Source organism: Alligator sinensis, unplaced genomic scaffold, assembly GCF_000455745.1.
Source record: "Alligator sinensis unplaced genomic scaffold, ASM45574v1 scaffold1199_1, whole genome shotgun sequence".
NCBI lineage: Eukaryota > Metazoa > Chordata > Crocodylia > Alligatoridae > Alligator > Alligator sinensis.
In genome coordinates, this window is record NW_005842813.1 from 40654 (window position 1) to 62956 (window position 22303).

The following is a 22303-nucleotide window of genomic DNA, read 5'->3' on the forward strand; positions in this document are numbered from 1 at the left end:
CTCCCAACCTTATTCAACAGCAAAGACATGGCGGGCGAGAATCGAGGGTGCCCTTGGGCCAAATTGGCACGGAGAGAGGGCCTCAAGGAGATCGCGGCCCTCCTGACGGACCCCGCCATGACAATGAGGTTTAAAAAATTTAGCCCATGTTTAACTTGCCCTCATCCAAGTCAATATGAATATGGACATCCATTTTAAGGGGGAGAGAAATAAACCAGTATTAGGTATACTTGAAAATTCAACTTTGGGCTAGGACCAAGTAGATTGGGTGAAATCAATAAAAACAAAACAAAAAGTCATAAAGACTGTCCTGAACAATATTACTTCACTATTCCTTTAATTACAGGGTTTAATGTGAGTGATACCATGCGTATGTGTGCATCTGGACAGCCATCACCTTCTTTCCATCTACATTTATTTTCACATTCACAACCACATTCAAGCGTGAGTAGTTTGCTTTTTGATATTGTAGTTGTGATGGTCCAGAAATATGAGAGGGACAAGAATTTTGGTGGGTGATGTCTTTTACTGGACCAACTGCATGTTTAGGATAGACTTAGACAAGCTTTTGAATGCACTGCATTCTTCTTTGCTTGTTGAGTCTATCCCAAACATTCAATTGGCCAATCAAACAAATCACCTGCACATATCCTTATTTTCTTTGTGAACTGTGCTCATTTTTATGTTTAGAAGCTGACATCTCATTCTAGGTTAGAATTTTTATCACGTGACTTCTCACCACAAATAGTTACTTGTGGTACAGTCAATGTGCCCAGGTCCTAATGATAGATTTGTAATTAGTGATGGTTAAATACTGATTGTTGATGTAGTTAGCTGTGGCAGGGAAAATGATCCTGCCAAGAGACTTACCAAAAATGCTGGAATGATGATCATACTGGCAGCCAGCTGCAGGAGCAACATGGGCTGAGAAACATCTGGCACTGGCATGGGAATGCTTTGTAAGTATGTGCTGATGCCAGTTCACCAGATGGAACTTGAATGATGAGTTAAAGCTGGCCCGGAATGGCATAACAAGAAACTGAAACTGAGTTTCCCTCACCCATTGACACCATGCAGTGAGATGGACTGCCCTGGTAAGGGCAACTGGTGGAAGCTGGAGACAAGATGGATATATGCTAGAGCTGGCTCAGAGGAGCCAGTGTACTCACTGGAGCAGCAATCGTGGAAGCCTGAATCAGATTACTGGAGCTGGAGAAACAACGACACTGGCAGAAAACAGACAGAAAAGCAGCAAACCCGTAAGTAAAAGGTGTTGTTTAGCACCCATGTCAGGATGCCCACACCCTATTTACCATGAGAAGAGAGATCTAAGTTGGATTAAGTGCAGTCCAGCATGATGGGGCTTTTTATGGACACTGTAGTAGAAGATAGAGACTTTATGCTCTGCCTGCCACTAGCATGGTAAGAGATAATTAAGAAGAGCTGGCTGGAACCATACTTACTGGAAACAACCTTGGAACATCAAGTTGGAGCTAGACAGGGTGTAAGGGAGGCAGAGCCCCAGGTCTAACAGTGCTATGTGTGACCCCAAAAGATGGGGACAAGATCTTCCTCCATTACCTTTTAACATCAAAGATGTGGCAGGCAAGAACACTCAGTATCTTTGAGTGGATGTAGCAGTCCAAACTGTTGCCTTGCAAGGGAGGGGAAGTTACCATCCATTCAGGAAAAAGCAAGCACCCCACCAGAGACTGGCACAGAAAATTACTTTAGTCATGTTTAAATTCTGACTGTTAATATAAATTGAAGGGTACACGTGTGATTTCTGTTACAGGCAAATTCAGCTCCATCTGCCCCTACCCGATTATTTTTCTCTCACTTGCACAGAATTGAGAGGTAATGAGATGTTTCTTGAGCCTGAAAAAGGGGCATGTTGTGATACAGAACTGGTAGGAATTCCCTGCTTTAAAATACTGCCATTTTGGAGAAAAGAGTGATGAGGATTAGCAGACAGGGCAGAGACCACAATATTAACAGAATTGCTAAATGAAGCCTTATATAAATTTAAATAAATACACTGTGGAAGAGTCCCTCTGTAGATGGCTCAACCAGCACCGTGCAACCCGAAAGGAGTATGCTGCCCTTTTGGGGGACTCGCCTGCCATGACTTGATCATAATGATTGGAGACTTCTCTCCCTGAGAAGGAAAACCAGCTCTGACATCTGGTCTGTGTCCAGTAATCCAAAATAATCAGTTATGGTCTGTAACAGGGCCTTACAGGGGACTCCTCCAACCCTAGTACCCCCATTATAGTCCTCTGGGTTTAAGAGTAGGCTCTTGATGTTAAGGTATCACAGCTAGAAGCAGCTCTCAGTACCTTTCTGGATGACTCCCAGGAAGGCTCTGCAGTCCATTAAAAACAAAAATGCAAAAATATGGGCAGGGGTATTCCTCACCCCAGGGCTCTGTTGCTCTTTGGTGCAGGGTTTCCCCTCTCACTACTGCTTGTGTCCTTTTTGGCTCTCTGCCCTGTACTCCCAGCCTATCAACACTGTTTTCTGGTCCCCAGCTGTAGCTTGTCTGTCCTGTATTGAGAGGAAACACCTGGGCTGAGTTAACATCAAGTGACTCCTTCCCTGAGGTTATAAACAGCCTGGTTCCAAGAGTAACAAGAGTTCCAGCCTCATCTTACTTGTTCCAAATAGGGTTTCCCCTTCCAGGGGTTCTGTTTCCCACTGGGAATCTTAAGGGGGGAAGACCATCTCTGTGTTCTCCTGGGGCACTCTGCAATGCAGGTTTTTCCTTCTGGGACACTTCTCCCCTCTGCCTTAGAGTACTCTGCAGGTAAGGGTTTAGTTCTCTTCATGCTCCCAGACCTGTCTAAGGGCTCCTTCTGCTTGCTGCCTCTGAGCAGGCTCCGCAGTTGCCCTGTTTCAACCGTTCCTGTGTCCTGCCCCTTTACTGTTGGGGCTGCTTGACTTCTAAGATACTAAGAGGAAGGGAGCGAGCATTGATTTTTCTCCTCCCACTCCCCTTACATTCTAAACAGTTTAAAATTAGAGGATTTAAATTCTTCGCTAGGAGGAGCATTTTTAGCAACTGCAAAATAATGTTCAACCTTATATTTCTTTTCTGGTTCTAGTTAAATTAACTGGAAAAATAACAAAGTAAAGTAAAATTTGGAGACACTTTAAGATAAAAGTGAATGACTTGCGTAGAAATATGAAACCACTTATAATATTGATAAAAATAGGAATTTGTAGAAATCAAAAAGTAGAAAGTATGTTCAGTCTTAGTAAAATATGACAAAAATAGGTTTAAAAACAGAAAAATATAGCTTCTATAAAGTGACAATCTCATATCTACAACATGTGGTTCATGTTTTTTTAATAACAATATAATGCAGATTTAATGAATATCATTTTTCAAACATTCAGACTTTTAATTGCCTTTTTTTCAGCTCCATTAGTAAAATGGCAAATCTTCAGTCTTTCAAAGGTCTATACAAAACACCCTATCTGTTGATATTATTTTTGAGAATTAAAAGACTGAGTACAAGAGCCATTAACTGAAGAGTCAAGATGCTTGTTTAACACATATAAGTGTATCCCCATGAGCGCATATGTGTGTTTACCTGGGGATAACTAGCTGCGGCACATATTGTGCTGCTGCTAGTTCTGCTTTGGGGAATGCCCTTGCATGTGTGCTCTACCAGGGAACAAATTGCCCCAGGGGGTAGGGGAGGCTGGGTCCAGCACCTGGGTTGGCTCAGCAGCCTTACTTGAGGTCCTGTGTGGCCTCTTGGGGCTGCAGTGGTGGTGATCTGGATGCACAGAGCCTAGCCAGCAGCCAGAGCATGGCTCTGGTTGGCCAGGCTCCACTTTCAGGTGGCTCATGATACAGCCATGTGTCCCATTCCGCTTTTTTGCCCTTTTTTTTTTTATACCAGGAGTTCCTGGTATCTAATTTTGCCTCTGCATTGCATATTTGCAGCATGGAGTACCTATTCATGTGCATTGTGTGCATTTTGTGGTTCCTCTAAAGCCACTGAGGTGCCGTGAAGTGCACATTCCAGCTCATTTGGATGTACCCTACAAGTCCACAGTAACCAGAGCATTATATGCTATTTCCTCTAAATAGAGTGAGTGAAGTCTAAATGAATCATTAGTGTATGTAAAGCCTGATTCTGCTAACATGTATACAGGTACAAATCAGTAATAAAGATAATAACTTTACCCTTCCAAAATCAGTGCTAGTGAGGTGAGAGCCCAATATTAAATTTGATTAGCATTTGTTATTGATATTTAACTTGTTATAATTTTTTTCTTAATCACCTGAATGGAATTTATAAATATTAAATTGGGCAAATTAATTGGGACTGATTTTTGCCATCACTGAACTGTTCTTTCGATTAGCTATTTTTATACTATTCTCACTGACTAAAAATTATTCACCCACAGAGGTCAATCACCACTGTAGAAGTGGTCCATTAATCAATCGTCAGCAGGGACACGAAAGGACTGCTGCACAGCTTGCATGCCAAAGAAAAGCTCTGTATTAGTCCCAATTAGGCTAGCAAGAAAGATATTGACGGTCATAGGTAAGGAAACAGGTTACTGGATATGTTACTGAATATGTGATTGTGTAGGCCTGATAAGCCACAGTCTACATATAGGGAAGGAAGAGCAGGGACCGGTTGTCCAGTCCATAGATTAGTTGATCAGCTGTGATGAGGCAGCTTTAATTCCATCCCTTATCTACTTGCCTTTATTTAGGCTATGTCTCTACTACAGTTGTGACTATAGTATAATGTACAGACAGATACCTAAGCTACCTGTAAATAAACTAGCTTGGGCACTGTCAGCAATATACCTGTAGCAGCACAGAGCTCAGCATGGCTTGCAAAATCCCCCCAAGAAGCAAATAAAATATTGTTTTGAGTAGACTCCTATCACTTCCTAAGATAGCTGATTAAAGCTAACTGAGTACATTTACACTACATGGCAGTCACTGCTGTGTCTGGAAAGTAGGTATACTTAACAAGTTTCACAGATTTTCTGAGTAAGGGTTAACTTTCACTCCAATGCACAATATAGTCACCAATGCAAAATAAGAAAAAACAGAAGCTTAAAATTACTTGTTTATTAAATATGCAAACTCAAGTTAGAAAGGAAAATTAAAATATTAATTTGGAAGGATTTATGTTGGTGATATCTTTTATTGGACCAACAGTATGGTTGGAAGGTACACAGGCAAACTTTCAGGTACAACTTTACTCTTCCTCAGGTCTCTCACAGCCAAGATGCTAAGAGACAGTGGTACCAATAAAAGATATCACCTATAAAAATCCTTGCTTCTCACATTTTTTCTGAGCCATCCTGGCTACACCATCACCACCTATTTTCGTGATGGCTACAGCATCACCCCCAGACAAACGCATTCAATTTTATAATGCTGTTTATTTAAATATGTATGTCAAGAAAATGTGCAACTAATGCAGCGATGTATAAGTGCTTATTTTACCCTAGTCATACAAGAGAAGAATATGAAAGAACAAGGATGACTGAGTGATTTATTTTTTACTACGGAGTATATAGCAAAAAGAAAGATGGCAACAACAAAATGGAGGCTGCAACTATTTATGAAATAGAATTACAAAATAAGCAAGGCTGATAGATTTTGTTAGTAGAGTTTTTTTGAAAGACTACTGAAGAAATGCAGTTTCATTGAAGCAGATACCTTTTGTGAAGATGTATCATTTTTTATCACATTGTAGATAGGTCAGGGCTCTTCAGTCACTTCTGATGAAGGAAAGTAAGAGAGACATGAATTGAAAATATGACCTTTTGATCTGAAAAGAGCTGTTTCAGTACTATTCCATTTCACAAAAATATTCAAGAGCTTTTGATTTTCTTCCAACCTGAAAAGCAAAAAAATGAAACCTAGGAGAAAACAGAATTATCACCCAGTACCTGGCATTATTTATTAGACATTGGGTGATAACTAATGAGATATTCAAATAGGGCTTCTTAAGCAGGGAATGATCTACCATGAGTATGAGGTTGGCTGGTAGCTCACCATTCAGTTGAGCCTGAGTCTGAGAAGTTGGGCTGCCTAAGCCCCGCACAGAACAACAGAGCTGAGAATCTTAGAAACAGACATTAGGACAACCTGCAGCATACATGGGAGAACTGGCACAGACAGCTTCCCTGTGTGGTCCATGACAGACTGAGGAGGGGACAGGTAGTACTAGAGCAAGGAGATAGGGTAGGGAGCAGAAAGCAGCATTGCAGACTGAGCAGAGGAAGGGGATCAGCATGGCAGTCAGGAAGATGCAGAGCTAATTTGTGACACATCTGCCAAAAAGGTTGTCCCTCACAGTGCTACAGTATACAGTAACTGAGTGTACAAAACTACCACTAAATAAACAAATGCCTTCTATCAGTATAAACATACCATATATTTCTGTGCATTTCTTTGCTTTCTAGGGCAACCTTCTTACAAAAAAAAAAATGTTCAGAATGTCTTTTTCAATCTATCGCAATGAAAGTAGCTAAGAGAAGTTTAATTTTATTTGTAAATCCTTTAAACGTTTGTTATGCTAAAGGCATTTAAGAACCCAAAATTGCAAAGCTGGGGGCTTTGTGAATACCAGGTGACTGGTGCTTTTAGTTCTTTTTCTAGCATTCATTAGTTGCTTATCAGGACTGTCCTAAGGGAAAATGGTGTCCTAGGCGAACTTGTACTTTGTTGCCCTTTCGTTGAGGTTAAGCTTGTAGTAACATTAGCAAAAATTTCAGAAATAAAGACCCAGGAGCAACTGCTGGGCCAGATCAGGAGACCTGTTTCCCTGAGGCATCCCCTAGTAGTGGCCAAGCAGGGCAAGGGGAGAAAGGTTAGGGAGAGGTATAAGGGGACTTGTCTCTTACCAGCCCTTACCAGGTGAAGAAGACAGTGAGCAGAGCAAGGCACCCAGGATGATGAGCAGCAGAAACATGAGGAGCGGATGTTTCTGCCTCATGCAGTAATAAGGACTGATAGAGCCAGTCACAGGTGTGGAGCAGTGGGCACTGCTCATAGACCTTCTGCTCATCCCTATCCAGCAGGTAACAGTACTGCCTCGTCATTGCTAAGCCCTGCATCCAGCCAACTTTCACCCTCACCCCCCAAGTCAGTGGCACTGCTGCAGGCAAAGACAGAAGCAGGCAGACAAGGGCATGGGGCACAGTCCAGCAGAGGCAGAGTGTGTGTGTATGGCACCTCCCTGACCACACCCTGGACAGTCACCCACATTGTCCAGCCACAGGCCAGCCCTGTTGCTTCTATCAATTCAATACCAAGTATGGCATAGCAAGTTATTCCCATTAAAACCCCAAATCATTCAGCCAATGTGTTTCAATGTAAGGATTTGGGACAGGATATACCATGTCTTCCTCTGGAAAATGAATTTCATTTTCAGATGTGCAGTCAAACATGGGCACACCTACACATTCACTTAATGTGCTTTAGGTAATGCACATTAAATCTAGTACATCCAGGAGTTTATAAACATGCTCTGGGTGGCAGGGGGGAGGCAGTTTAATTAGCAAGCCACATTAATTAAAAAGGCCTAAGTGTCACACGTATCAGCGTCCCCGCACTGAAAAATGGTGGCAAGGTGCTTTAGTTCAAAGTGCCTCTCTGCCATTTTTCAATGTGGGGACGCTGATGCATGTGATGCTGGAGGCTACTAGAGTGTGTTAAGTTCTGTGCTCCAACAGACTTGATTTACAGCATGTTGAAGCAGACTTCCTGCATGTGTGCAAGTGCATTGTGAGGTACTAGGAAAATGCGCATTAGCCTATTTAATGTGCATTAGCTAAAGAGCACAAATTTTTTGTGACACTTTAATGCGCATTTAAATAGGCTAATGTGAATTAAAGTGCATGTGTAGATGTGCTTTTCATCTTAATTATTCCATGTAGGTGAAAACTGTGATGAATTTTACGTCACCAATGTCTGCATATGGTTAACTGAAAGTATTTTCATAGTGTATGCTGCATTAAGCCTTGGGCAAAATCTTTGGTCAGGACTTAAGTCCTTTTATGTGTGTAGGCAAAGCCTACCACAGTATGGACCAAATTCTTCCCCAGTGTGACCTCCTTGATTTTTCTCGCATTCATATTTGAGAGAGAGCAATCTAACATGATGATTCTAACAGTGGTTTACCATTTAAACTACTTGATATTCATTTTATATCTACACAGGTTTGGTGATTAATTTCTTTATAAAACTAATGAAAAGCAATTGGTATGTGATAATTTGGAGATATGTGTGTGCATCCGTATATTTCACAGTTTTAACTAGTTTACTTTAATTTAAGTGTGAATACCTAACTGCTACGTGACAGTTTTTATTTGGAAGCACATTTGTAATGCACCAAAGTGCAGGCTGTATCTCATTATATCATTCATTAGATAAAGAAAATGCAACTGAGAGATTTGCAAAGTAGAGAATATTAGACTCATATATTCAGCATGGGCTTTGCTTTGAGTTGAAAGCACAGATATTCTGTTGTGTATATCTGATATTATCTAAATAGTACTATATTTATTTGTATTTATTTAAGTGAATGAGAAGTTGACATATGTGAAGAAACTAAGCAGTTCAAGTTATTTTAAGTTGTATATACTTATACAATAATTATGTTTATATATATTTACATTCATGGAAAACAAAAAACATCAGAATATAAATTTCTTGTGGTACCTCTAGAATTATTTTTCACACAGGTAATTTTGTTTTACTATTTTCTTTCTGGTGCCATTTTCTTTTTATCTAGTCTCTCTCTCTCTCTCTCTCTCTCTCCTTCCTCTTATACTGGGCATAAAATCATCCCTCAAGAGACATATGAATTGCTTCATCTGTGGCTAAGTTTTATTTAGTCAAATATTGGAGTTCTTAAGGGCAAATTTTAAAATATTCTATATTTGTAAATATACAGACCCCATGCTGCTGCCCAGACCCCAGCAGGGACACGAGTGAAGCCCACCTGGATGCTGCCACTTCTGTTGTCCACACACTCCTGGAGCTCTAGCCCTGCCACCTGTGGGCCTACCTGGCCAGCCAGGACTGGTGTCTAGAGTCATTCCAGATGACCCAGGACACCTTCTAGGAGCTCCTCAAGCACCTCTGCCCCTACTTGGAGCATCTGGCCAGCACCATGTGGCTGCCCCTCCCCACAGACCCCACAGGTGACCACCTCCCTGTTCAAGCTGGCCACTCCCACCAGCCTACACTTGGTTGACTACCTCTTTGGCATGGGCAAGGTGGCCAAGGAGGCCATCATGAAAGTGTGTGGCACCCTCCAGGACATGCTGGGGAACACCCTGTTCCAGATTCATGACCCTGGTGGTGATGGCAGTGTTCCATGCCTTGGGCTTCCCACAGTTCATCAGGACCCTGGACAGGAATCACATCTCCATTACCTGCCCACCCTATGTTGACCACCCCACTACAGCTGGCAGGGCTTCCTCTCCATCATGCTACAGGCCATTGTAAACCACTGCAATGCTTTCACCAATGTGAGTACCAGCTGGCCAGGCAGTGCCCATGATGCCAACATCTTCTGAAACTCCACTCTGCCAGTGCTGGTAGAGAGCAGGCACTTCACACCAAGGTTGCCAGACCTCAAGCTGGACACAGTGGTCATCTCACCCCTCCTCACTGTGGACCCAACCTACCCACTCCTGCCCTGCCTCATGCAGCCCTACACTGGCCAGCTGGATCCCCACCAGGAACCCTTCAACAGGCACCTGCACTGGACCTGTGGACTAGTGAACTGCACCTTTGGCCACCTGAAGGGATGCTGACACACCCTCACCTCCTGCCTCATGGTTGTAGAGGCCAATATTCTCCAGAACATCACTACAGCCTGTATGCTGCATAATATCTTCTAGGCCTAGAGGGAGCTCCTCCATGAGGCCTTGGCATTGGGTGAAGGTACAGCAGATGCCTGGCATTGGGAATGCCAGCTGCAGCAGTAGTGACAATTAAAGCCACCCCAGCCCCCACCAAGGCCCTATGAGAGTTTCTCCCTAGCAGTGGGGGTCAGAGGACTGGGTGTGAGAGGAACTGACAGGCTACCTCCTCCTGCACTCCCCACTGTAGGCCACCTGGACAGCTAGCCTCAGATCCCAGCCCCACTGCACACCCCTAGCACCACCCTCACTGTGAACAGTTCTCAGAAAACTATTTTATTCCCCTCCACAAACACTGATTCCCAACAACAAAGTCCTTCCCACCTCCTTCCCCCACACTAGAGCCCATTCCCATCTCTCCACAGAGCCCCTTCAGCATGCTCCAACAATAAAGCACCCAGCTAGGCTGAGGTTGGCCCCCTAGTGGTGGGGATGACTGGGAGAAAATTTGCTTCTGGTCAGTGTCTACACATGCATTACTAAGAAGTGACTACTTGGGAGTTAATTTGCTACTTGTATTTGCAGGTAGCAAATTAACTCCAGAGTAGAGCAAGTTACTGTGCAGTAAGTGTCCACACGTGTAGACGGTGAAGCTTACTGTGCAGTAATTTTTTCTACTGTGCAGTAAAGCATCTCATATAGACATGCCCAGTGTGTCATTAAGTTGTGCAAGTCCCTCTATGGGTAATACTCCTGAGAAACTTTGCGTTTTACTGCATAAGAAATGTTTAACAATCTTTTGTGCACTGTTTTGTTGGGTTTTTTGTAATATAAAATAAGCACGCCCAAAACATTTTTCTGAGCTGGCTTTCAAATAAGTTTAATAGAGATATGACTTCAGTTGAAGGAAGTCATTTTTCACATAATCACTTCTCACCATGCACTCCAATGCAAACATTTAAATTCCACTGACAATGGCCATTATGATATAAATGATTAATCAATGTTTATATGGAATTGCATTATATATGAGAAAATATGGTAATTGCACTTTCTGCTGCTTACATTTTGCCAGGTGAAAGCAAAATTTACTTTTGCGGCATGTAATCTGCAGGAAACAGAACAATGAGGAAACTTGGACCCTAGCTACTGCTATTCAGTTACTTACTGTAACAGGACTGGACCCTGTTACTCTGGGTGTCAGGGAACCTAAACAGCCCCACACCCTGGGAGCACCTCCTCACACCCACCCCAGACCTGGAGGGACTCACCAAAGGCTGCGAATCCAGGTCCTGGGATGCAGTGAGTCTGTTAGCAAGGGAGCTGACACTGGTATGGTGAATGAGGAAGAGCCAGCCATGTGGACCAACAGAGGGGGGAAAGGAAAAGATGCTGAAAACAGCCTCAAGGGGGTGTACCAGCAAGGATCAGGCTGCCTGGAGCCTGGAGTTACTAGGGGTGAATCAGTCACTGGGAGGGGCCAAGAGCAGTGCTCCTTGTCTATTTATTTGCTAGCTTGCTTGTTTGTTTTGTTTGCACAAGCCCACAGGATCTGCAAAGCCTCTGAAAGATAAAAGGTGACCAGAAGATGAAGCCTGGGAAGAAGACAACCATAAGCTAAGTCAGTGCCTCCCAACCTCGAGTCGTGACCCAAATCAGGGTTGCGGGGATCTGTCCCTTGCTCCACCCCTCCTGCCTGTGGGGCTATCCCAGCACATGGTCCACACGGCTCTCACCACCCAAGTTTTTCCTGATATCTAGCCTAAATCTGCTCTATGTCAGTTTGTGACCATTGTTCCTTGTTACCCCAAGAGGCACCCTGGTGAAGAGAGCATCTCTGATCCCTTGCTGCATCCCCCTAATGAATTTGAAGGCAGCCACAAGATTACCTCTCAGCCTTCTCTTGCAGGGGCTGAAGAGGTCCAGGTCCCTCAGTCTCTCCTCATAGGGCTTGTCTTGTAAGTCCCTGACCATACAAGTGGCCCTCCTCTGGACCCTTTTGAGTCTATCAACATCCTTCTTAACATATGGTGGCAAAAACTGGATGCAGTTCTCCAACTGCGGTCTGATCAAAGCTGCATAGAGGGGAAGCATCACCTCCTTGGTTCTATTTGTCAGGCATCTGCTGATGCATGATAAAGTGCAATTAGCTTTGCTGGTCATTTAATCACACTGACGACTCATGTTTATCTTGGAGTCCACTATGACTCCAAGATCCCTTTCTGCTTCTGTGCTGCTGAGAGGGTCACTTCCCAGCCAGTAGGTGTGCTGGATATTTTTGTGCCCTAGGTGCAGCACTCTCCACTTGTCCTTGTTGTACTGCATCCTATTGTGTACTTCTCACTTTTCTAACCTGTCCAGGTCCGCCTGCAATCATTCCCTACCCTCTGGAGTGTACACTCCACCCCACAGTTTAGTATCATCTGCAAACTTGGACAGAGTACACGTCACACCCAAATCCAAGTCACTGATGAAGATATTGAAGAGTACAGGTCCAAGGACCGAACCCTGTGGGACCCCACTACCCACATCCTTCCAAATCGGTACTGACCCGTCTACTACCACTCTCTGGGTGTGACCAATAAGCCAATTTTCCACCCACTGGACCATATAAACATCTATATCACAGCCTCCAAATTTATTTATGAGAATGGGATGAGATACCGTACCAAAGGCCTTGCTAAAATCCAAGAAAATGACATCTACCTCTATTCCTGCATCTAAGCATTTTGTGACCCTGCCACAAAATGAAACCAGATTGGTCAGGCATGATCTACCTGCTATGAATCCATGCTGGTTTCCCTGCTGCATTATTTTTTCCCACTAGACTCCTACAGATATGATCCTTCATAATCTTTTCAAAGACCTTTCCAAGGATGGAGGTGAGACTGACTGGCCTATAATTACTCGGATCCTCCTTCCTCCCCTTCTTGAAAATAGGGACCACATTGGCCCTTTTCCAGTCCTCCAGGACCTGACCCGAGTGCCCCAAGTGCTCAAACAGCTGTGTCAGTGGTTCTGCTATGACACCGGCCAATTCCTTCAGTACCCTCGGATGCAGCTCATCCAGGCCTGCTGTCTTAAACACATCCAGTCCATCCAAGTGACTCTGCACCGAGTCAGCATCGACAGTTGGTGGGCTGGTATCCCTCTGATGCCCGTTTAAGAGCCCTTTAGGAGACTTATCTTGACCCCTGTTCAAGATCACTAAGGCAAAAAATTCACTGAAAAGCTGTCTTGTCTCCCCTGTCTGTCACTAATTGCTCCTTCTTGTTTAGTAGGGGTCCTATGCTGCCCCGTGCCTTCCTTTTACTCCCTACATACCTAAAAAGAGACTTTTTGTTGTCTTTAATTTGTGTTGCTAGCCTCAGCTCTGTAGTTGCTTTGACCTTTCTAGCTGCCTCCCTGCAAGTGCGGGCCAAGTAGCTATACTCCTCCTTGGTAGCTTCCCCCTGCTTCCACTGCCTATATGCTTTCTTTTTTGCCCTTAGGCTCCCCTGGATTTCCCTGTTTAGTCAAGGAAGTTTTTGTCTCCTTTCCCCCTTTTCCCTCATACTGGGATCATTTCCCTCTGTGCCCAAAGGATTGCCTCCTTTAGGAACAACCACCCTTCCTGGACTCCCAACTCACCAATACTCCTACCCCATAGAGCATCATTGACTACACTCCTGAGCACACTGAAGTTAGCCTTCCTAAAGTCAAGTACTTTCACCCTACTAGTTATCTTACCCACCCTACGTCGTATGGTGAATTCTATTGATTGGTGGTCACTGTCCCCAAGGTGACCACAAATCTGCAGTTCCCCTACCAGATCCTCCCCCATAGCCAACACCAAGTCCAGTAAGGCATTTCCCCTACTGGGACCGTATACCTCCTGTGTTAGGTAAAGGGTTGTGTACAGTCTATGCAAGAAAATATGGTAGCATGCCAAATATTTTCAATTCAAGATGGTAGCCATTACAAACTATGTAATTATATATATATATACATATATATATATGTTGTGTACAGTCTATGCAAGAAAATATGGTAGCATGCCAAATATTTTCAATTCAAGATGGTAGCCATTACAAACTATGTAATTATATATATATATACATATATATATATATATATATATCATATACATATAGATAGAAAAACTGAAATGTATATATATATATTATATAATGTGTATAATATATATAATATAATGTGTGTGTGTGCATGTGTGCATATATATATATATATACACACACACACACACACACACACATATCTGAAAATATATATACACACTCTTGTCTCTTATTTACCTTTGTCCTTTTTTTACTTTTGTTTTCCTTTTCTTAATATTTGGTTTTGGATTTTTGTTTGCTTATGGACATTAAATTGAGCATTATGATTTTAGCTTATTAACATAATCTCAGGTCCATTTAGAAGCAGCCTCCTAGTTCCGTATGTTGTACCTCCTGAAGTATTTGCTCTGACCTTCTTCTTGGCTGGGCTCCAAACTGAAGTTGAAATAGACTGCTGTATATTCTCTGAATTGCTCTAATCCTTATTGGTCATGTTTCCATTGATTGAACCATCACAAATGCCAACTGATCTTATAGGAATTGAAGTAATTCTCATTCTTCATAAAGCCCAGACCATTGAAATAATCCACCCAATTCATCACTGCTATAGTCTGAGATGTACTGTTTATCTGGACATAATGCTTATCCTTTGCTACAAACCCAGTATTTGTATTTCTTTGCTTGAATTACATTCCACGTACTTATCAAGCTACTAATTGTGTACTTTTTGCATTCATTTTGTTCTCTTTCCTTTTTCCATGTGAAGGGACTTCAAGAACCTATATCCCTCACATAAAACCACCCTTAATATATGTTAGAAGTTGTACTGAAGTTTATGGAAGCTGCATAACCTATCTCTGACATCAAAAAGTGAGCTAAAGGGTGTTATAATTAGTATTCTTTTAGGCAAAAGACTAGCAATCCATTTCCAAAAGGGGAAGGTAAAAGATTTCGTATTCCTTGCTATTTTTAGAATTTGTGTCTCTCTCAAAATATTTTTTCTATAAAATATAAATTAAGGATGCCAAATGATTAAAAAAATTGATTACAATTAGTTTCATGATAAAAAAATAGTTGCAATTAATCGTCTTTTTAACTGCATAGCTAAAAACTCAAAATTATGCACAGAAAAATTCAAAATTATGCAAAATGTATGCAGGTACTTTGATGATTGGGGGGTGGATGTGAGGTGTGTGGAGGGGTGGGTATTTGTGAAGGTGTGGGGAACTGTGGGTGTGTGGATTGGGTTTGGAGCCTGAGTAAGGGGGTTGCCCACAGGGGGCTCTGGAGCCCATGGTTGGCGGACCTCTTGTTACGTCTCAGCTCTGTATTCTTGGGCAATCGGGGCACAGGATACAGTCTGTCTGACTCACAAAGGACTCACCCCCCCCTCCCCTCCTCTACCTAAATGAAACTGATTAAGATGCAGTGAGAGACGCACCTAAGACCCTTACCAGATAAGGGTGACAAGAGTGAATCAACTGCCCTAGGTCTCATTTACATGAGAGATGGAAAACAGAAAGCCTGAAGCAGAGACTGCAGTGAATTCTGGGACCAGAGAAGCAGGAGAGCGCTGCATGATGGGGAATCTGTGCTTCCAATGTTAATCAACCCATGTTCACACACACCCAGCTCAGCATTTATCAGACCAGTTCTAATCTGGATTTGCTAAGGACTTTTCCCCCCCAGACACACACACACAGCTCTAAGTTTAATAGGCATCTCGGGCCGTACATTCCCCGGTCCCACTATGGGAGGCCTATTTAAACTTGATTGACTAAAACTCGGTTGCCGGGTTAGGGAATGCTGAGGCAAGAGACCGAGTCAGAGGGGGTATGGGCAACATTTGAACAATGGTTAAGGGTTCATCACAGCATCCAGCCTGCTGGAGCCCTAATCCCAGGTGTTGTCATATCTTTCCCGAGACGACTGGTGGGAGTCCTCTCCACAAAAGGTTATGAGCACCCCAATAATTGCTTTAAGTCTGTTAAAAGACTATAGTAAGATCTGGAAAAGTCATGCTAAGCTGAGGCTTGTGCACAACAAGTAAAAATCCAAAATCCTGATGCTGCAAGCTATCTATTGTTCCTGAAGAAACCATGAGATATCCCATCAGTATATCTGCCACCCATAGGAATTTCAAGCTGGCTCCCAAGTATTTGGGTTACTCCCTAATCTTAAGTGTTTCCTGATTATCAATCAGTTTCCTGAGATGGTCCAAACCAGATAACCCCTTGTCAATAGAAAAGACAATGATTTACACTACTGAGGGTGCTTCGAAGCAGCTAAACTGAGGGTATAAAAATCTGTAAGTGTGTGTGCTGCTAGAGGGAGAAGAGGAAGAGGAAAAGGAAGGAAAAGAAGTAGAAGCAGGAGGAAAGAAGGAGAAGAAGAAAACCCCTGTGCTGACACCATCCCCTGTCGTTCTTGGGACGCTGGAAGAACAGATCATCTCTCCCCTTAGCAATAAGTAACTTTTATAGTCAAACTGGTAGTAATTGTGTATATTTTTCCTTCTCTGCTTCTCTTCCCTCCCGTGCTCTGCAGCAACGCTTCTTTTACCTATGCTAAAGATCCCTGTGAAGCGCAAATTATTGTGGGGTCTGCTCATCAAGAGACCAAAGATTGGGACGTGCTGAGTTTGAAACACATAAGGGGATCAGCTTGTACAGGCTGATTGACCCAGTTTGACTCAGACGTGCCCTTATGAACTGAATGCTGGCCCATGAGGGTGTCAGCTGGACACCCAGCCGGATTCAGAGGGATTCTGTTTACCTGTGTGCTTGTGTCTGACTGCATTTTATTGTTGCTCTTATGAACTGATTCTTGGCATATGAGGGTGTCAGCCTGTCCATGCTGATCAGCCCGGCCAGGTCAGGCGTATCACGTTAATTTGTGTGTGTTTGTGTGTATGACTGATTTGGTGACTGGAGGAACCCAGTCCCATTGAGACTGAGTCCTGCAAGATAGCTCCACTGGGGGTGAGGGCTTGCAGAAGGGAGAAATACAGCTCCGTATAGTAACACAAGCAGCACATTGACAGAATCACCAAGACCCTAGAAACTATCCCTAATAAATGAGCACACCCCAAAGTAATGGGCAGATTTGGTAACACTCTGCATGCCCTGGCAGGATGCCCAGTCTGAGCAGAATCTCTGTAGGGTTGCCCCGGGCCCCCGCCACACCTGCCCACTTGCTTTTGCTCCACAACTAAGCAGCATATATGGTTTACAGCAGTCCTGAGCACAGGCCACATTGCTGCTTTTAGGCCAGGGGCAGGCAATTATTTTGGGTGGAGGGCCGCTTACTGAGTATTGGCAAGCCATTAAGGGCCGCATGACAGGCAGCCGGGGCAGATAACTATTAATTTTCTACATTTTTTAGGGGTCCCATGGGCTGGATAGAATGGACTGGCAGGTCACATCTGGCCTCCGGGCCACATTTTTCCTACCCCTGCTTTAGGCTCTCCTAAAAACATAAAAACTGGCATAATTAGTGCAATCCAAAGTAGAAGAAGGTGCCAGTTTACTGAGCCTTCAGAATGAGGTGGCATGGTGTGGATAAATTGAGAGCTCCTTAAGGATAGGGTAAAAAGAATGTCCCCACCCTCACCCCCTTTACATACATATGCTTGTTCACTTGCACACTCTCTCTCTTTCTCTCTCTTTAAATATCCAGTGCTAAAATTTTAGACAGAAAATTCTATTAACAAAAGTTACTGTAGTTTTCAATATATTCAAAGTTGTCAAGGGTCTGTGAACTCCTTAAACACAGCAGTTCACATGAAAGTAAAAGTTCATTTTAGATAGTGATATACTTGGATTTTTTTTTCTTTCCATAGTTCATTTTTAAGGGTTCAAATCATTTCAAAGAAAAAAAAATGATGGTGTGAACAACTTGGAAGAGGTTCAGTTATACTGTTAATATATTACATTAAAGAGAGAATTTTGCTAAATATTAAAAGTAATGGCAGCACTAAATATTGACATAGGGAAACAGATTTTTATAGTTGTGCAAATGATGTCACTAAACAATGACGTTTCTTCTTCCTTAAGCCAATCTGTTAAAAGTATTGACAGACTAGCAAAGGTCTTTAATGAATTTGCTGCAGGAAAGTAAAACAGTAAAAGTAAAAAAAAAGTAAAAGTAAATAAAAAAAGTTAAAAAAAAGTTTAAAAAAAGTAAAAAAAAATCTGTCTGTGGAGATGTTGTTATACATGAGGAACAAGCAACATTGAAAAAGTCTTAAGGCATTTTTGCAGTGCTGTTTGCTTAATTGTTATCTTTTTGTCAAGTGTCCTTGAATTAATGATCTGCAATATCAATGTAGAAAAACTATGCAAATGGAAAGTAAGTAGTGTGTTTTCTAGAGATTTCACATTACAAGGTGTAATGATAAATGTTTCAACCCAAATCACAAAGTATACTCATTTTTCATTGGCTAGTCATGACAGTAAAGTTTTTTAGCCAGTTACAGAAACTTAATTTCAATGAAATTATTGATCCTAATAACCATTTCTGTTTGTTTGAGACCAGGCTTCCATCCTGACTGTGGCATTTATGTCCTGTCATAAAAAAATTACAGACCAAGGAACTTGTAGATATAAAATAATGATAGTAAGAGCTCTCATTGTTCTCTCCTTATCGCTATTTTGATTGTTTAGACCCTGAAATGGGATATAGTATATTTGTTGAAAGTTGGTATTTCATAAATTGTATTGCCTCAGGCTGCAGAGGAAAAGTAATACTTTTATAGAGAAGAAAGTGGATGAAGTCAGACAGTACACATATTGTATTGATCAGCAAATAGATCCTTTGGTAGAATCTGATTTCACTTTAAAGATCTTTTATAGAACAATAAGAATGACCCGTGGGATTTGGTGGGAAAAGGGAAATAATAGGACTACCCTGAGGAATAAAAATAATGATCTTACTAATACTTTTAAAGAGAGTTTCTCTTTCCAACATGGCTGCCCTGAGGCAATCGCTGCAGATCTAGTTTTCTCTTTTTTTTTTTCAAACTAAGTAAATAAAGTCTATGTGACAGGAAACCATAATCCGCATGAAATGAGGAAAGGATAGTAAACAAGAACAAAAAGCCTGATCAGAAATCATAGAATCATAGTAAAAAAAAAAAGGGTTCAAAGGGACCTCACAAGGGTTATGTGCAGACATTACATTTAGATTGACCTAGCTAGGATTAGATTGATCTAAATGCCATTCTGTACAGATGTTCAGGGACAGTTTAAATTAGGCAAAAATGGTGAGCCCAATCTAAATTAGTTCACCTGAGCAGGTGAACTAATTTAGGTAGGGAATGGCTTATCTCAATTTAGATAGGGAATAGGTTACCCCGTGTTGGGGAATGGGTTACCCCAACATGAACAAACCAAGTGAATGTTTGTTCATGTTCAAAGTGCAGCCCTAGGACTGGGAAAGCCCAGCCTGTCTAAACTATTCCGGACCAGTATTTGTCTCACCTGCCCTTAAACATTCCCAAGGATAGAAATTTCATAATCTATCCAGGTAATCTATTCCAATCTTTATAGAATAATATCCTAGCTAACTTTCCCTTGTTGCAATTTAAGTCCATTATTTTTGTCTTATCTCTAGTGGTTGCAGAGAATAGTCTATCACTATTGTCTTCATAACCACCCTTCAGGAATTTAACCCCTCCACACTCTTCTCTTCTACAGATTAAATCATCCCATTTCTTCCAATTTTTTCCAATGCATCATGTTTTCTAAGCCTCTATTTTATTTGATGTCTGCTGGATTTTTTCTAATTTTTACACATCTTTTATGAAGTGCTCTATCCAAAATTGGACACAGTAGTCCAGTGCTGAATAGAACAATAGAGTAATTTCCCTTGACTTGTATGTGACAACTTTAGTTCAGTTTGCAAACTACTATAATATTGGGTCTTTTTCTGCAGCGCTTCAGCCTATCCAGTTGTTCCCCAATCTGTATTTGTGAATTTCAGTGTTGCATCCTAAGTGACACATTTAACACTTGGCTTCACTGAATACCATTTCAGACCATTTCTCCAGTGTATCAAGGCTATTGTGAATCTTAGCCCTACCCTCTGTTGACTCTGGATTTCAGAACCAGATGTATTGGTCTGGGGGGGACACCCTCAGACTGACCACAACCTTTCCATTCAATTATAGGCCAATTTATTGATACACAGTGATAACAGAAAAGAAACAATACCAACAATCAAGTAATTCTATATCTATCCAATCCTAGGGCTGTCATAAGAGTCAAAGTGCATCTGGCCAGGATGCAGTCTTCACTCTGAGGCTCTGTCTTAGGTGTCAGATGTCAGCAGCCTGGAGGTGGGATACCAAGCCTCCCCTCCAACCCAGTTGGGGCGGGGGGTGAGACTGTCTGGTGGTGTGCCTTCTGTTCATGGTGGCCTTGGGGACCCTCCCAGGGGATGGGGACCTTTCTCAGAGATCCTCTCAGGGAGGAGCATGGGAACAAGGAGGAGGAGGAGGGCCGCTTTGCTGCTTTCAAGTCTCTGCTTTTATATTTTCCTTCCCTCCTGATGACTCTTGATCTGTGGCCATCACTGGTTGGTCTTTCTGTGTGGTCGTCATATGTCCATGTAGCTCATCACATGCACACATACTAATTTGGTCTTTCCAAGCTTTCTTCTAATTTGGTCTGTTCCCTCAAAACCAGGACTCATCCCTGCCCTGCTTTGGGACCTTGTTAGCTGGTGCCACCCATATCTCATGTTATGGAACAGTATGGTACATTCCCCCACTTTCCCAGGATGTGTGTGTATCTGTTGGCCTTGTTGTGTTAGACAGCCTGTCTGCTTTGAAGGTGGTGTGAAACTCTGTATGTGAGACCCAGGCTTTTTAGAAATCATTTCAACCCTGCTGCCTATCCTGAACCATTCTAATGGATTTACATATACCTATAAGCCAGTGCCCAAAAAGCAAATTTTTAAAGACCATTCTTAAGCAAACACCTTCCAGTGTGCATACAAATACACACTGCTTAGTATCATTTATAAATTTGCTAAATGCACTCAATTCCATCTTCCACCTCATTAATGAAGATATTAAATAATACTGGACTCTTGGGGAGCTTCACTCAACATCTCCTTCCAATTAGAGATTGACCCATTCATGACCACTCTTTGAGAAGAATGGTCCACTTATTGTTCTGGACCTTACAGTTCTTTTTTTCTAGACTGTATTTCCTTAGCTTACTAACAAAAATGCCATGGGAAACAGTATTGAAATCAGTAGAAAGACTCAGGAATAGATTCACCCTAAAATAATCAGTTAAAATCCTTACAAAATACAGCTGGCTGTATCTACTACCTTTCTGAAGGACATAATGAAATTGAAATTCTCTAGCACTTTTTCACCTGTATTGGTTTTAGCAAGTAATGATTTGGAGAAATGCTAATGCAGATAGTATTGACAGAAGTAAAATGAAATAAAAATGCAAATGGAATAAAAAGATGACCCAAGAAAACTTTCCCTTTTTTCTTATAGAACAGACTGTACATAATATTCCAAAGCCTATAACAATAAATGGAGAGACTCTCTTTGCAGTTATCTCTGCAACTAACTACAATAGTAGTTTGAATCTAACTACAAATGAACCTGCATCACCAGTATCTCATTAAAGTAACCCTTATTGTTAACTTATTTTTATTCTGCTTTGTACTAAGAATTCTTAAATTTTTGAATGGTAAAAGATTTTGAGCTTGACTCAAAGTCCATTAAAGTCAAAAGAATATGTTGTAGGTCTTATATAGGCCTATGTGATATGAGCCATGGATATGTTGCTGCCAGACTTGGCCATTTTCAAAGGGACTATGGTTGAGTGGCAACAGCAAACCTGAAACCTGTCCTTTACTGACGTACCATAATGCGAGCATTTACAGATACTGCAGCTGACTTGGTTAGCAGAATAAAGGAAGCCATCCACCTGTCTAACTGGACACCATCAAACAGAACACAAGGCCTGAGTAAAAACAAGACAGCCTTGTTAGCCAGGGCTAGAACGCTATTACACAATGGGAAGAAAAAAGATAAGTTGCCCTCCCTACCAATCCCTACTAAAGCCTTGTTCTTTCTCCAAAATATAATTTTTAACTGATTGGCATCTTCTTGTCCCACAAGGCATCTAGTTTAATTTGGTTCTGAACGTTTCAGTGAGACAAAGACATTTAAATAAAACCAATTAGGACTGACATTCAAATATCAAGATTATGCTTACCAGCCATCTATAAATAGTAGGTATAGGCTGGGGGGGCGGGACTTGAAAAATTTTGCGTGACACCTGCCAGACCTGCTGGTGAGTAAAGGGTTGGGGGGCTGGAGGAGTGGGTAGTGGACCATGGGGGGGACCCCTGAT

General features: G+C 42.1%; 1 long non-coding RNA gene across 1 annotated transcript; it reads left to right on the forward strand.

Annotated features, from left to right (window-relative positions):
* Window positions 1–384: 384 nt before the first annotated feature.
* Window positions 385–9714, forward strand: LOC102382188. Its single transcript, XR_325115.3, has 3 exons — window positions 385–444; window positions 1078–1259; window positions 8946–9714. It is a non-coding gene; the product is annotated as an uncharacterized LOC102382188 (long non-coding RNA).
* Window positions 9715–22303: the final 12589 nt, after the last annotated feature.